The sequence below is a fragment of the Danio rerio genome, chromosome 11, assembly GCF_052040795.2.
Source record: "Danio rerio strain M-AB ecotype USA chromosome 11, GRCz13ab, whole genome shotgun sequence".
In the NCBI taxonomy this organism is placed as follows: Eukaryota; Metazoa; Chordata; class Actinopteri; order Cypriniformes; family Danionidae; genus Danio; species Danio rerio.
In genome coordinates, this window is record NC_141031.1 from 1,007,927 (window position 1) to 1,022,500 (window position 14,574).

The 14,574-nt window shown below is 37.8% G+C and overlaps 1 long non-coding RNA gene across 5 annotated transcripts in view; it reads right to left on the minus strand.

Annotated features, from left to right (window-relative positions):
• Window positions 1-14,574, minus strand: part of LOC147841612 (uncharacterized) — a 63,751-nt gene that overhangs the window by 17,075 nt on the left and 32,102 nt on the right. For all 5 annotated transcript variants that reach the window (XR_015502224.1, XR_015502223.1, XR_015502222.1 and 2 more), the window contains exon 2: window positions 3,265-3,532. This is a non-coding gene — a long non-coding RNA (uncharacterized LOC147841612). The remainder of the gene's footprint in view (window positions 1-3,264; window positions 3,533-14,574) is intronic.

The following is a 14,574-nucleotide window of genomic DNA, read 5'->3' on the forward strand; positions in this document are numbered from 1 at the left end:
CCTACATATGGGTCTGTGTTCTCTTGATGACATCAGGTCTGGATGAATGACCTAAAGTAGGCCAACATGCAAATGTGAGTCTTATCACAGTGTGTTTTGTCCTATGATTGACCCGTTGTCCAACACGGTTTTACACTGATAACATTTACATAATAACCAGAACACAGTGGTGTCTGAAGGCTGATTTATACTTCTGCATCAAACGCCGGCGTCTGCTACGGCGCTGACGCATAGCCCTTCGTCGTGCCCGTCGGCGTCGCTGACGTGCACCTCTCAAAAATGTAACTACACATCGCAACGACGCCTAGCGCAAGCTCTGTGATTGGTCGCTTGGTAGCGTTGACGAGTCTGGGTGGGACCGAGAGCCGCGCGGATGGTGTGAGCCTGATGAAGTGATTGTTTACAAGTGTGGAGTCCTGTGTAGGAGCTCCGGATGGAAAGTTCCTGCCTCAAAATGAGCGAGTTTGAGCCACTTGTACATCCCGGAAGTGTTCAGGAAAACCAAAACAGCAGCGAAGAAACTCGACACAGAGGAACGTTTACACCTCACTGCCAACTAGCGTTTCAGAAGTGTTAATGCAGACCAACAGAGACAGCAGCAGAAGTATAAATGCACAGCTACGCGTGTTGCATCCGCCGTGGGTTACGCTGGTCAGTTGACGCAGAGTTATAAACCAGGCTTGAGGCTCATGGCTCCATGTATTGATCTCTTATTATTCTACTCTGCTTTGGTACACCCAGATTTTCATTATAGGGCACTTTTTTGTTGAGTTAACTAAAAAAAATTGCAGCAAATTGCAATACGATTTTTTGCGTCAAATAAATTCAATTCAACTCAACAATTTTACCAGAATTGTACATTTTCTTGAGCAGAAAGCTCGGTTTGCTTTATATTACCTCTTTCATCAGGAGTCACAATGATTTTATCATAAACTGCAGCACATTTTCTGTTATTATACAAACTTATTTCTCTATATATTATTTCAAACCACTAAAAAGGCAATAAAAGTCACTTTGCTAAACAGTACAGATAAATTTTCAACATCAGAAGTGAACAGAGCAGAGATCAACATCCCATAATGCTATTCACAACCAGAAATGAACACAAAACACTCGTGAATCACAACATACAGTACATTATTACAGTGGAGATACGCAGCAGTAAGACAGATTCAGTGTGTGCTTACTTATAACCTACTGCTTCATCTTTAGATCAAGTCTGTGAGTTACAACAGGTCAATTTGCAACGCATAACACTGACTGAAAACACAGAGGATCATGGGTAAGAGTTTCCTAGCCTCCGTTTCTCCCTGCCAACCCTCATCTTCCTCTAAAAAACCATCCAAGGAGAATCCTGAAAGGTCACGGCTAATAACACACACTCTCACAGTTAATTGCTCTCAGATTTGCACAACAGGCGTGCCGATAAGAGCGACTAAAGGGCTGATTATACAGACAATTCTGAGTGAAATCACTGAATATCTGCCCAAATGAAACTCCATAATTACAGCAGCGAGCATGTTTGGTTGATAGGTAATATCAAATGACGTTTAGCAAATAAAACTTGATCTGCAATCCAGATGAAAGTGTGCTAAACTCAAGAAATGGGAGATACAGAGAGGCGTAATCACGATCAATCCTGCTGTGATACGCTCAGTGCAATTTGGTTTGAAGTATGGAAGGGAGCTGATATTTGTTGAACTAATCCAAGATGTGTCCTTCACTGCCCTTCGAAGAGCTTAATAGTGACTGGAGAAACAGATCTAATGGCATTTTCAGTGGAAATTGTTTAGCTGGGACAGCATTGCATAATCCATGCATACATTAGGGACAAGCGATTATTTGAAGAGGATTTTTATCAGTGAAGCCGGCTCTAGTGAACCTCCAGCAGGTGCTTTCAGATGGAGCAGCATTTACACAGAGCTGCAGTTCACTGAAGAGCTACGCAAAATCACCTTCATAATCAATGCAGACTCCTCCCCAAACTTTTCTTTGGTGATTTATCTGCTCTCTCATTGGCTGTAGGTCTATAACTCCTCCCCAAACTTTTCTATGGTGTTTATCTGCTCTCTCATTGGCTGTAGGTCTAAAACTCCTCCCCAAACTTTTCTATGGTGTTTATTTGCTCTCTCATTGGCTGTGGGTCTATAACTCCTCCCCAAACTTTCATTTGTGTGCATCCACTCTCTCATTGATTGTAGGTCTATAACTCCTCCCCAAACTTGCCTTTGACCTCTATCTTGTTCTCTCATTGGCTGTAGGTAAATAACTTCTCCCCAAACTTCCCTTTGGCAAGTATCTGCTTTTTAATTGGCTGTAGGTCTAGAACTCCTCCCAAAAATTTCGGCATGTGTCTGCTCTCATAGGCTGTAGGTCTATAACTCCACCCCAAATTTCTATTTGACCTCTATCTTGCTCTTTCATTGGCTCTAGGTATATTACTCCACCCCAAACTTCTCTTTGCCATGTATCTTGCTCTTTCATTGGTTGGAAGTCTATAACTCCTCCCTTTGGTGTGTATCTGCTCTCTCATTGGCTGTAGGTTTATAACCCCTCCCTTTGGTGTGTACCAGCTCTCTCATTGGCTGTAGGTCTATAACCCCTCCCTTTGAAGTCTATCTGTTTTATCAGTGGCTGTAAGTCTATAACCCCTCCCTTTGGTGTGAATCTGCTCTCTCATTGGCTGTAGGTCTATAACTCCTCCCCAAACCTTTTTTTTTTGCATGTATCTGCTTCCTCATTGGCTGTAGGTCTAAAACTCCTCCCCAAATTTTTCTTTGACCTCTATCTTGCTCTTTCATTGGCTCGAGGTCTATTACTCCATCCCAAACTTCTCTTTGCCATGTATCTTGCTCTTTCATTGGTTGGAAGTCTATAACTCCTCCCTTTGGTGTGTATCTGCTCTCTCATTGGCTGTAGGTTTATAACTCCTCCCCAATCTTCCTCCTGCCGTTTTATTGGCTGTAGGTCTACCGAGGTTTTAGAAATCAGAACTTGTAAATCAGTTTGCAAGCTGTCATGTGTAGGCTATATATGGATGGATTGTGCAGTCTTTTCCACTTAACAGCAATAATGGCGACTGGAAACTTTGATTAAAACGAAACTAACTGTATTCCGTTCTTAAAGCGGATTAACATATATAAATGTCACTGTGATTATTTCACATTATGACTATAAAACAATAATACAAGCATTATTTAATCATTCTTATAGTCCTACATCAACTTAAGTCACAACATGGACATAACAGCATGTTCCTCCTACCTATCGCACATGCTGTGGTCATGATCTGCAGACACCCTCCGGCTGCAGACGGTGGCAGACTCCAGCAGTGAAAACACGGGCCACTTGGAGTCACAAACACGGCTGAAGGCGTAAAATGAGAGCCAGCTGGGCTGAATAAAAGCAGCAGGCTTGGCTTGTGACCTCGGCCTGTGAAGTGTTGTCAGATGTCCAGAGTGTGTGATCCTCAGCTGGGACGCGCCGTGGCCTACAGCGCTGGAATCGGCCCCGATCTGATGTTAGACCTTGCCTGAAAGCACATGAGATATACATCTGTCAGTCATCCGCATGCACACATTTTCAGCAGAAAAACATTGATTTCTATTGACTTTTTATTTTAAAAAGTCACTCGGGAAAAAGTCTAGCAGAGCACACTGCATTTAACATTCGCAAAAGTGTAGACACCGCCCTCTAGTGGATTTGGCATCTGAAATGTACAACAGATTGTACAATAAGTAATATGTTTAAGATCTGCAAAATGTTGACAGCATCCTCTAGTGTTTTTGTCATATGAAACGCACTTCAAAATGTAATGTAAGTAATGTATTTCAGTTTCACAAATTCAATCAGCACACTCTAGTGAAGTTGTCATCAGAAATGGACCAAAAAAACGTACCCTAAGCAATGTATTTCAGATTCAAAATGCATACAGTGCCCACTAGTTGATTTGTCATCTGAAACGTACAATAAAATGTACCCCAAGTAACGTTTTTTATTTTAAAAAATATATACAGCGCCCTCTTGTAGATTTGTCATCTGAAACGCACAACAAAATATACCCCAAGTAATGTTTTAAATTTTTTAAAAATATATATACAGCACCCTCTAGTGGATTTGTCATATAAAATGTACAACAAAATGTACCCTAAGTAACGTTTTATTTATTTATTTTTTTTAATATACACAGCGCGCTCTAGTGGATTTGTCATCTGAAACGTACAACAAAATGTACCCTAAGTAATGCATTTAAAAAATTTTTAAAAATATATACAGGGCCCTGCAGTAGATTTGTCATCTGAAACATACAACACAATGTACCCTAAGTAATGCATTTCAAAATAAAATTATATATATATATATATATATATATATATATATATATATATATATATATATATATATATATATATATATATATACACACACACAGCACCCTCTATTGGATTAGTCATCTGAAACGTACAACAAAATGTACCCTAAGTAATGCATTTAAAAAATTTTTAAAAATATATACAGGGCCCTGCAGTAGATTTGTCATCTGAAACATACAACACAATGTACCCTAAGTAATGCATTTCAAAATAAAATTATATATATATATATATATATATATATATATATATATATATATATATATATATATATATATATATATATATATATATATATATATATATATATATATATATATATACACACACACAGCACCCTCTATTGGATTAGTCATCTGAAACGTACAACAAAATGTACCCTAAGTAATGCATTTAAAAAAATTTTAAAAATATATACAGGGCCCTGCAGTAGATTTGTCATCTGAAACATACAACACAATGTACCCTAAGTAATGCATTTCAAAATAAAATTATATATATATATATATATATATATATATATATATATATATATATATATATATATATATATATATATATATATACACACACACACAGCACCCTCTATTGGATTAGTCATCTGAAATGTACAACAAAATGTACCCTAAGTAATGTATTTTAGTTTCAAAAACATGTATAGCATAAATCCCTAGCAGATTTGTCATTTGAAACATACATCAAACACTAGGTAACATATTTCAGATTTAAAAAGTGTAGACACCGCCCTCTAGTGGATTTGTTTAATATGATTGAAAACTCATTAGAGAATACATCTGTCAGTCATCCACATGCAGATAATTTCAGCAGAAAAACAATTGATTTCTATTGACATTTCTTTACAGTCACTAGGAGAGCGATGACGAAATGAAGCACGCTGCATTTAAAATTAGCAAAAATGTTGTATTTTAGTGGATTTGTTAGATGCTTTACAAAGGTAACCCAATTAACAGTTTTCAGATTAGCAAAACATAGAGTGCCCTCTAGTGGATTAGTAATCTGAAGCGTACAACAAATCGTACCCTACGTAACAGATTTCAGATTAAAAAAATTTAGACAGTGCCCTCTAGTGGATTTTATATATTTAAAAGGTCATACATATATTTGCAAGTCATCCTCATGTACATATTTTCAGCAGAAAAATGTTTATTTCTATTAACATTTCTTAACAATAACTAGGAATCAATGCAGAGCAATGACGTATAGCGGACCAAGATTTGCAAAATGTAAAAACATCGCCCTCTAGTGGATTTGTTATCTGAAACGTACAACAAAATTACACTAAGTAATGTATTTTACATTTCACAAAAATGCACCGAAGCATGTATTTCCATTGGGCCTGGGCTGGAATATTGAACAGTATTAAGTTTGTAATTGTTTTATATTCAGTTCCTCAAGTGTCTACATTCAGCATCCTTACATAACACTTCCATCAAGCATGAAGCTAAGTTTACAGCGTCTGTTCTACTCCAGTGAAACACTTAATTGACTCTACTGTACTTAATTAATTACCTTGCCATGACAAAAAGTGATTAAACAAATTGAGGACAAACACAGCAGGGTTATTCATGCAGAAATTGACAGCAGATTACCAACAACTTTAATTAAAAAATGTATTAATAAAATTACAATAAAACAATGGCTCAGTGCTTCAGTTTTCCAAAGTTTAAAGTATTGTGAAAAACAATTTGGATTTATTCTGATCAAAATGATTAGTGCAAATGATTATATCTGAAACATAAATCAGGACAAAGTCTAATATTGGTCAGAAATCATAAAAAAATCATGTATACATATACAAGAGAGCCAAGAGAAGTCTACAGCACTTCTGGACACTGTTAACATAGGGCTTCCTTTTGGCACTGACACGTTTTTGTCTCGTTTCTAACGCAAATATCAACGATTCTTGGGTATTTCTGAGGGTATATTTGTGATTTTCTACACATGTATATTCTTGTATAATTCTCTATTCAGAGCTGCTCTGTGATTGAGCTAGTTTAAGTGTTTATCTGGTTTCTGGTCTGAATATCTCAACATTCTTGGGTATTTATGAGCGTATAAGGGTTTTTGCACATGTATATTGTTCTGTAATTTTCCTCCACTCAGAGCTGGTCTGTGATTGGCCTAGTTCAAGTTTTTGTCTTGTTTCTAGTCTAAATATAAACAATTGTTGGGTATTTTTGAGGATAAATGGGCGATTTTAGATACACGTCTATTGTTCTGTAATATTCCTCCATTCATGATTGGGCTAGTTTAAGTGTTAGTCTGGCTTCTTGTCCAAATATCCTAACACTCTTGGGTATTTATGAAGGTATAATAAGCAGTTTCTGATATAGCTTATATATACCTCTATATTCTTCAGTGACAAATATAGTCTTGTTTTAAGAAATAATTAAAATGAAGTGAGTCTTTCATTTAAACAACCAAAATAATCTGCTATTGGCGTAAGCAAATACGTGATTATTTTGCTTGTTTTAATAAAAAACTCTTTTAATTTTGACTCATTATTTCTGAAAACACGTCTTTAAGTTTTGCTGGTCTAGAAAATGCTCCTTGATTTAAGGATTTGTAGATATTTGGACTAGAAAAGCATTATTTGCAGTTTAAATGCAAGCATCTGAGATGAGAAGATTGCAAAAAAAGCATACAACATAAAGATACGGGCTCTAAAATAAGCTTCGGCCCTCTTGAGAAACGCTATCGCACATGCACACAGTCCATTCTGAGGCAGGACTTGACTCGAATGGTTTTTATATTTGCATTTATCCCAGTGATAACACGGCGTGCGTAAATCTAAACGCAGCATATTTATTAAGGCATTAGCGTCAAGCATCTTTTGCATAACATAATGATGTTGCTGCCAGTCGCCCGAAGCGGCTAATTTCCGCTCCGCTTTGCCTTGCGTGACCTCCCTCGTAAATCATTATGCTAATGTGCAGTGCCATGCGCTTTTTGTCCCGGCTTGAGCATAATTACCCAGACACACACACACGGATGCTAAGACGCCCCGAAAGAGGCCACGGAGGGCTGACAGAAGAAGAGCTGTGGGTGAAAAGAGAGAAACGCTGGGCTCAAATAGTGGCGTAATCAAACCAGCAGCGCTAGTCGCTAGATTAACCTCCTCACCTGCTGATCAGAGAACTAGCGCAATCACCGAGCCGCTCTGAATGGAGGAAAATTACAGATGAAGAAGCTGTATCAGAAACTGCTCCCTATACCCTCCAAAATACCCAAGAATCGCTTGATATTTTGAATTGAAACAAGTTAAAAACTGTCCATAAATTAGCAGCTTTCATATTTTATGATTCATGTTATTACTGTATTTATGCTTTTGGATTGCATTATGGGCTTTCTATTTATATATTCTGTAGATGTTGATATATATATTGACATGTTCTCTATATATTATTTCATTTACATTATATTATTTCAAACGACTAAAATGTCAATTAAAGTCACTTTGTTAAACTGTAGAGTTGAATTTTCAATATCAAAAGTGGACAGAGCAGAGATTAACATCCCATAATGCAATTCCCCAACACAAGTAAATAGGAAACATTTGAGAATCACAAAATGCGCAAACATTAGGAGGTCTTTTTTAAAGTGTACGCATGTTTATGCATGACGCTGAATAAATCAAAGTCATGCATATTATAATGAGATTCAAGTGTAGCCCAATCACAGAGCAGCTCTGAATGGAGGAAAATGACAGATGAATATACATGGATCCAAGAATTTTGAGATATTTGGACAAGAAAAATACATAAACTTTTCCTCTTGAGGCCCAAGCTGTTTTTTTTACATGCATTTTTTTCTTTCTCTTTGCTATTTTGGCTTATTGAAACCTTATTAGAATAAAAACCAAGTATCATCTTTTTATATGATGTACTTTTAGAGAAAAATAATGTCCATTTATGTGGACTCGTGGTCTGAATTTCCATAAAACACAATACCAACACAAGTCACCATTGTGTAATTGATTGAAAAACTCTATATTTCAGCCTTGAACACAGCAGTTTTTTTCCTGGCTGTTTTTTAATGCATTACCACACATATTTTAAACATGTTTTGACAATCAGTAAAAAATGTTTTTTGCACATTTTGGACAGTTAAAATAGTATTTGACACATTTCATAAGCTGCAAAACAGTTGCAGGATGACACTGTCTGAAACAAAATACAAGACATGAGGCATGAAAGCTCAAACGTGCTGTCAACATATGTGGCCACTAAGCCCTAGGACAGGGACGTCAAACTCAATTCCTGGAGGGCCGCAGCCCTGCACAGTTTAGTTCCAACCCTGCTCCAACACACTTACCTGTAGGCCTGAAGGACTCAATTAGTTTGATCAGATGTGTTTAATTAGGGTTGGAACTAAACTGTCCAGGGCTGCGGCCCTTCAGGAATTGAGTTTGACACCTCTATCCTAGGAGGTTAAACTAGCCCGATCACTGAGCAGATTGTCTGAATGGAGGAAATTTACAGAATATATATATGTTAGGTCGCTGGTTCAAGCCTTGGCTCAGCTGGCGTTTCTGTGTGGAGTTTGCATGTTCTCTCTGCGTTCGCGTGGGTTTCCTCCCGGTGCTCCGGTTTCCCCCACAGTCCAAACACATACGGTACAGGTGAATTGGGTAGGCTAAATTGTCTGTAGTGTATGAGTGTGTGTGTGTGGATGTTTCCCAGAGATGGGTTGCGGCTGGAAGGGCATCTGGTGCGTTAAAACGTGCTAGATAAGTTGGCGGTTCATTCCGCTGTGGCGACACCGGATTAATGAAGGTACTAAGCCGACAAGAAAATAAATGAATATATATATATATATTAAATATGTTAAGATATTTGGACCAGAAACCAAGAATTGTTTGATATTTGGAGCAGCTCTGAGCACGGAGCAGCTCTGAATGGAGGAAAATTACGCAACATGTACTCAAAATCACACCTTTACCCTCAAAAATACCCAAGAATCTTTGTTGTTTGGGTTAGAAACAAGACAAAACCTCTAAGTAAGAGAAGCATGTTTTGCAGCATCAATGTCGAAACTAAACTTCAGATTTCAGTTTGAAATGCACAAGAATATAAAATACAGAAATCTAAGATCATCACAAGCGAGATGGAAATAGTGAAACTTCATGAATAACATCATCTAAGCTGGCATTTAAAATTAAAATGAAGCACCGTTAAGATATTTTTGGCCTCCTCATTGAAAAAGGCCACGTGACGCTCTGGCTGATTGCATTACTATGCAGATTGATGCAGTCGCCAACTTAGCCAAATGCTGATTTATCCTCCAGTGTGTTTGCTTCATGAAGGTGCCGCGAGGAGAACGGTTTATTGTGGGTCAAGATATAAGTTTGATGCTGAAGCAGAAATCATCATCCGTATCGTCACGTTTTTTTTTTTTTCAGTTTTGTTTGTGTCACGTTCTTTCATGCTTTCTGTTTAGTTTGATAATCACTGGTATTAAATATTAGGGATGCACTGATTACACTGCAAAAAAACAAATCCATTTCTTACTTAGAATTTTTGTCTTGCTTCTAGTCCAAATATCTAAAACACATTAAATCAAGAAGCATTTTCAGACAAGCAAAAATAGTGTTTTATTCTAAGAAGTAAGATTCCCAAATTAAGTGAGTTTTTCCTTAAAACAAGCAAAATAATCTGCCAATGGGTAAGCAAAATAATCTTATGTCAAAAGGAAAAACTATTTTATTGCCTACCCCATTGGCCATACCTGTCAACATTGGGATGTGAAAATAAGGGATATGCCCACCATAATAAAGGACACCCCTTAAATAAACAGTTAAATGGTCAGTAATATGTTTTTTTATTATTATTATTATTATTATTATTATTATTATTATTATTATTATTATTATCTACAAAAGAAAAAATAAATATATAAATTAGCATCGAATAGATTAGTAACCAGTTCAGCTTATTAAAATTAATAACTATTATAATGAAATAGAATCAAATCTCATTAGTCGTTTCTTCACTGTATAACGTACAGATTCTGATTAAAGAGCAACGAAGAAATCTCTCATTTATTCAGATTTTTTTGTTTGATTATATTAAATAACAGGTGTCACTTTAAAAATGCACACATCTAACATTATGATGAAGGCATTCGGCTGCTTTTTATGCTCATTTAAGACGAAATCAGTTGTATTTGAAAAAAAAAACACCATCGACATCTTTAGATATTATTATTATTAACTATGTGTATATGTCTGTTTAAACACGCACCCAAAAGCCACTTTCGCTCCGCTTCAAATTGTATGTACAGAGTCTGTTTGGGAAACAGCGTCTATTTATCACTATGGAGCACATCAGCTGACAGTTGTGCACCATTAAATGACTGTTTTGAGGATTGCATAGGAGGGGTGACGGCACCTGTAATGAAAAGGAAAGGGAATCACGCCTTTTTAGATTTATTTCAAAGTGTTTTTGTGCCTAAACAAAGCGAAAGCACAGAACAGACTCACATTTAGCAGCAAGGGGCGGCCCCTAGTGGTTCGGCGGTATGGGTTGCGTACAGAGAGGCTCGACTCTTTTATGTTTCTTGCCACCCTTCAGAGAAACACTGAACATACGGGAGAAATACGGGAACATACCTTTACAGGATGATAGTGGGATAGAACTGTAAGATACGGGAGAATCTCGGGAAAAACGGGAGGGTTGACAGGTATGCCCATTGGCAGATTATTTAGCTTGTTTTAAGGAAAAACGCACTTCGTTTTGATTTATTATTTCTGAAAATATAACAATATTTTTGCTTGTCTAGAAAATGCTTCTTGATTTACAAAGTTTTAGACATTTTACCAAAAACAAGACAATTGGCTCTATCCTGCACCTGCCAGAAAACGTGCAAGATGTGTTTGGCGCGATTTGTTGCTATTTTCAGACCAGCGCAACAATAATTTTCACATTTTGCTCCACGTTGTTTAAACAGCAAATCCATTTGCGCCACTTTGTGGACTCATGTGTGTGCTGGTCTATTAAGGAGGTGTGTTTAGGCGCATTGTTGGAGAGTTGCTATTTTGAGGAACTGAAACAGACCACGTCATTGACCAATTAAAAGCTGCTCTAAAGTCTAGCAGAGCACATTATTTATGCTCCTTTGCAGGTCTAAATGCTCACACACTGCTGAATACACACAGGATGTGAAGCAACACACAAAATATCTTCACAGAGGAAAAAACTTAAAGGATTAAAATCATACAGAAACTATTATTTTCTACATCAATATAAACAGCACTGCCTCCATGCCTTCTTCATCTAAGTGGGCCTCTTCCGTTTTTTCATGACGATCTGCATCTGTATATTGTGATTATTATTAGCAGTATTATTGATTATGTGCAGATTTATATTTGCTTTAATAAACACAAGTGTAGATTTGTCCAGCTGTGGGGTTTTGGAGACGTCTGCATCAGCATATGGGGCATAAGAACAGGATGTGTGTTTGGATATAACTCAGTTTTCTGAGCACACTTTATCATTATTGATCATTTATTCCTTCACTGGAGATTAGAACTGAATTTAGAAATAGTTTAGACACAAATCTTTGTGATTAACAAAGTAAATTTATTAGAAGAGTTTCCACCGTTTCCTCACTCCACTAAAGTAAAGGAGTAAAGTAAAGAGAAAGTAAAGAGGCTGAATGGAGGAGGCTCGTTCTTTATCCTCGCGCTGCAGATGCTCTGTTTAACTGTTTTCTCGCCAGTGAAGTGTTCAGTTTTTACACTTATAAAGTCGCCATGTAAAGAGCAAATGCACCATGGAGTGATGCAACTGACTCTTAAAGGGAATGAGAGACGAGACTCTGATTGGTTTAATGCAGGCTATGTTCAAAACACACCCAAAACTCATTAAAAGGATGAGCACAACCCTGTTAGACAATGCACAGAGAGTATTTATCCATCCTTAAAATAGCAAAACTGGATTCAGACATGCCCTTAATGCTTTTGGGCCAAGTGCTTTACACTCTGCTCCTAGATCGTCAAAATAAAGCCCAAAAACTCTAGGTAAGAAAAGCACTTTCTGCAGTGGATCAACTCTATGCACAGTGTAATCTACATACAAATCTAAATTTAGCATAGCATTAAAAAAAACTGTCACACTGGCTCAGTTGATAGCACGATCGCCTCACAGCAAGAAAGTTGCTGGTTCGAGCCCCGGCTGGGTCAGTTGGCATTTCTTCCTGTGCTGGCGTGGGTTTCCTCCGGGTGCTCCGGTTTCCCCCACAGTCACACATGTGCTATGGGGAATTGAGTGAGCTAAATTGGCTGTAGTGTATGCAAGAGTGTATGGGTGTTTCCCAGTGTTGGGTTGCAGCTAGCGTAAAACATGTTCTGGATAAGTTGGTGGTTCATTCTGCTGCGGCAACCCCTGATTAATAAAGGGACTAAGCTGAAAAGAAAATGAATGAATAAATAACACTTCAGGACCCCAAATATGCCAACTTTCTTCACTGACATTTACATTTTTGTTCAGATCTTCATGCTTGGCTCCACATCTGTAAATGTCAGAGTTCTCGCTGCAATTTCTCAGTGTCTGTTGTGAATCTTCATGCAAAAAAAAAAAGACATTCTGGTTGATCACAAGCTGCATGCTGACACTAGACATGCCAAATGAAGTGTGTCCTGCAATGCTATATACATACATATATAGAGATGAAGCAGAAGTCATTAGATGTTGATTGTCTTTTGCTCTATACCATCAGTGTCATTCCTGTGTTCATATTAACAAGCCCCTGGTGAATTCTGGCAGCTCTTGAGGAACCATTAGTATAATTGAAATGCTAACATGCAAACCTACGTCGCCTTAAGCAATACGAGAATGCAAACATTACGCGTTTCACAAATCGATAAATGCGTTCGCTCGCTGAAGAACACTAATGAAGTAAACAATTACTGATATTAGTGAAAATGGGAAGTGCAAATGGAAAGTCCCACTTGACTAACATTAAGAGTTGAACAAGACTGTTTTCTGCTTTGGAGATTTTAATATGTCATACATGGTTAGACTCATGTTCGGGGCAAAAGATCACAAAGTAATTGCTTTGAAAATTTCATTGCCGTGCGACGGTTCATTAAGACAATCACTTCGCATTCTCATAACGCAAACATTTCTAAACATTTCTTCCCCAGCGATGAGGAAAGTTGGTTTGGGGGAAGCTTTCTTTGGACTTTAGATTGGGAGATTGGGAATTAAAGACAAAGCTTTCAGTGAGCGTATCGTCTAATAGGCATAACCATGATTTAAATGTTTTCAGAGCCGCAGGATCTTTGGGACACTTTGATGTTTAATCGAAACAATCTGCTCAAAGTACCACAGGCAACATAGTATTTCTCAAGCCTGACCTACATTTTAGTGAAAACATATATATTGCTCTGGGAACTTTTCATGGCATGTTTCAGATTGCAAATCCACTAGAGGGCGCTGTCTACATTTTTTTGGGCAATTCTGAAATACGTTATTTAGGGTACATTTTCTTGTATGTTTAGACGACAAATCCACTAGAGGGTGCTGTCTACACTTTTGCGAATCTGAAATACGTTACTTAGTCTACATCGTGTTGTACATTTTAGATGACAAATCCACTAGAGGGCGCTGTCTACACTTTTGCGAATCTGAAATACGTTACTTAGTCTACAACGTGTCGTACATTTTAGATGACAAATCCACTAGAGGGTGCTGTCTACATTTTTACGAATTTAAAACAAGCTACATAGTGTACATTTTGTTGTACATTTTAGATGGCAGATCCTTTGGAGGTTTTAGTGTCATAACAAGGTTCTTTTTACGGGGTGGGGTTGTCAGCCCAACGCCCAACCCTCCTCCTTTCTCATCCGGGCTTGGGACAGGCCATGGCGGAGGGAGGATCTATGGACCGAAACCTGACCAAGGTGAATGGCGGATAAGGAATAATGCAGAAGTGTGGCAGACGTGTATGCGAAGCCAAGCCTGGTCACGGAGATAAAGAGGAACTGTATAAGATGGCTGGGTCCCCCCGAAAAAAGAGCTGTTAAAAGAGCATACAAGCTAAAACTAGAAGGAAGGAGGCGTCCTGGTAGACCACGGAAAAGGTGGTTAGATGAGGTAGAAGATGATCTGTGTACCCTAAGAGTGCATGCTTGGAGAAAGCAGGCTTTGGATCGAGAAGGATGGAGAGGAGTAGTGGA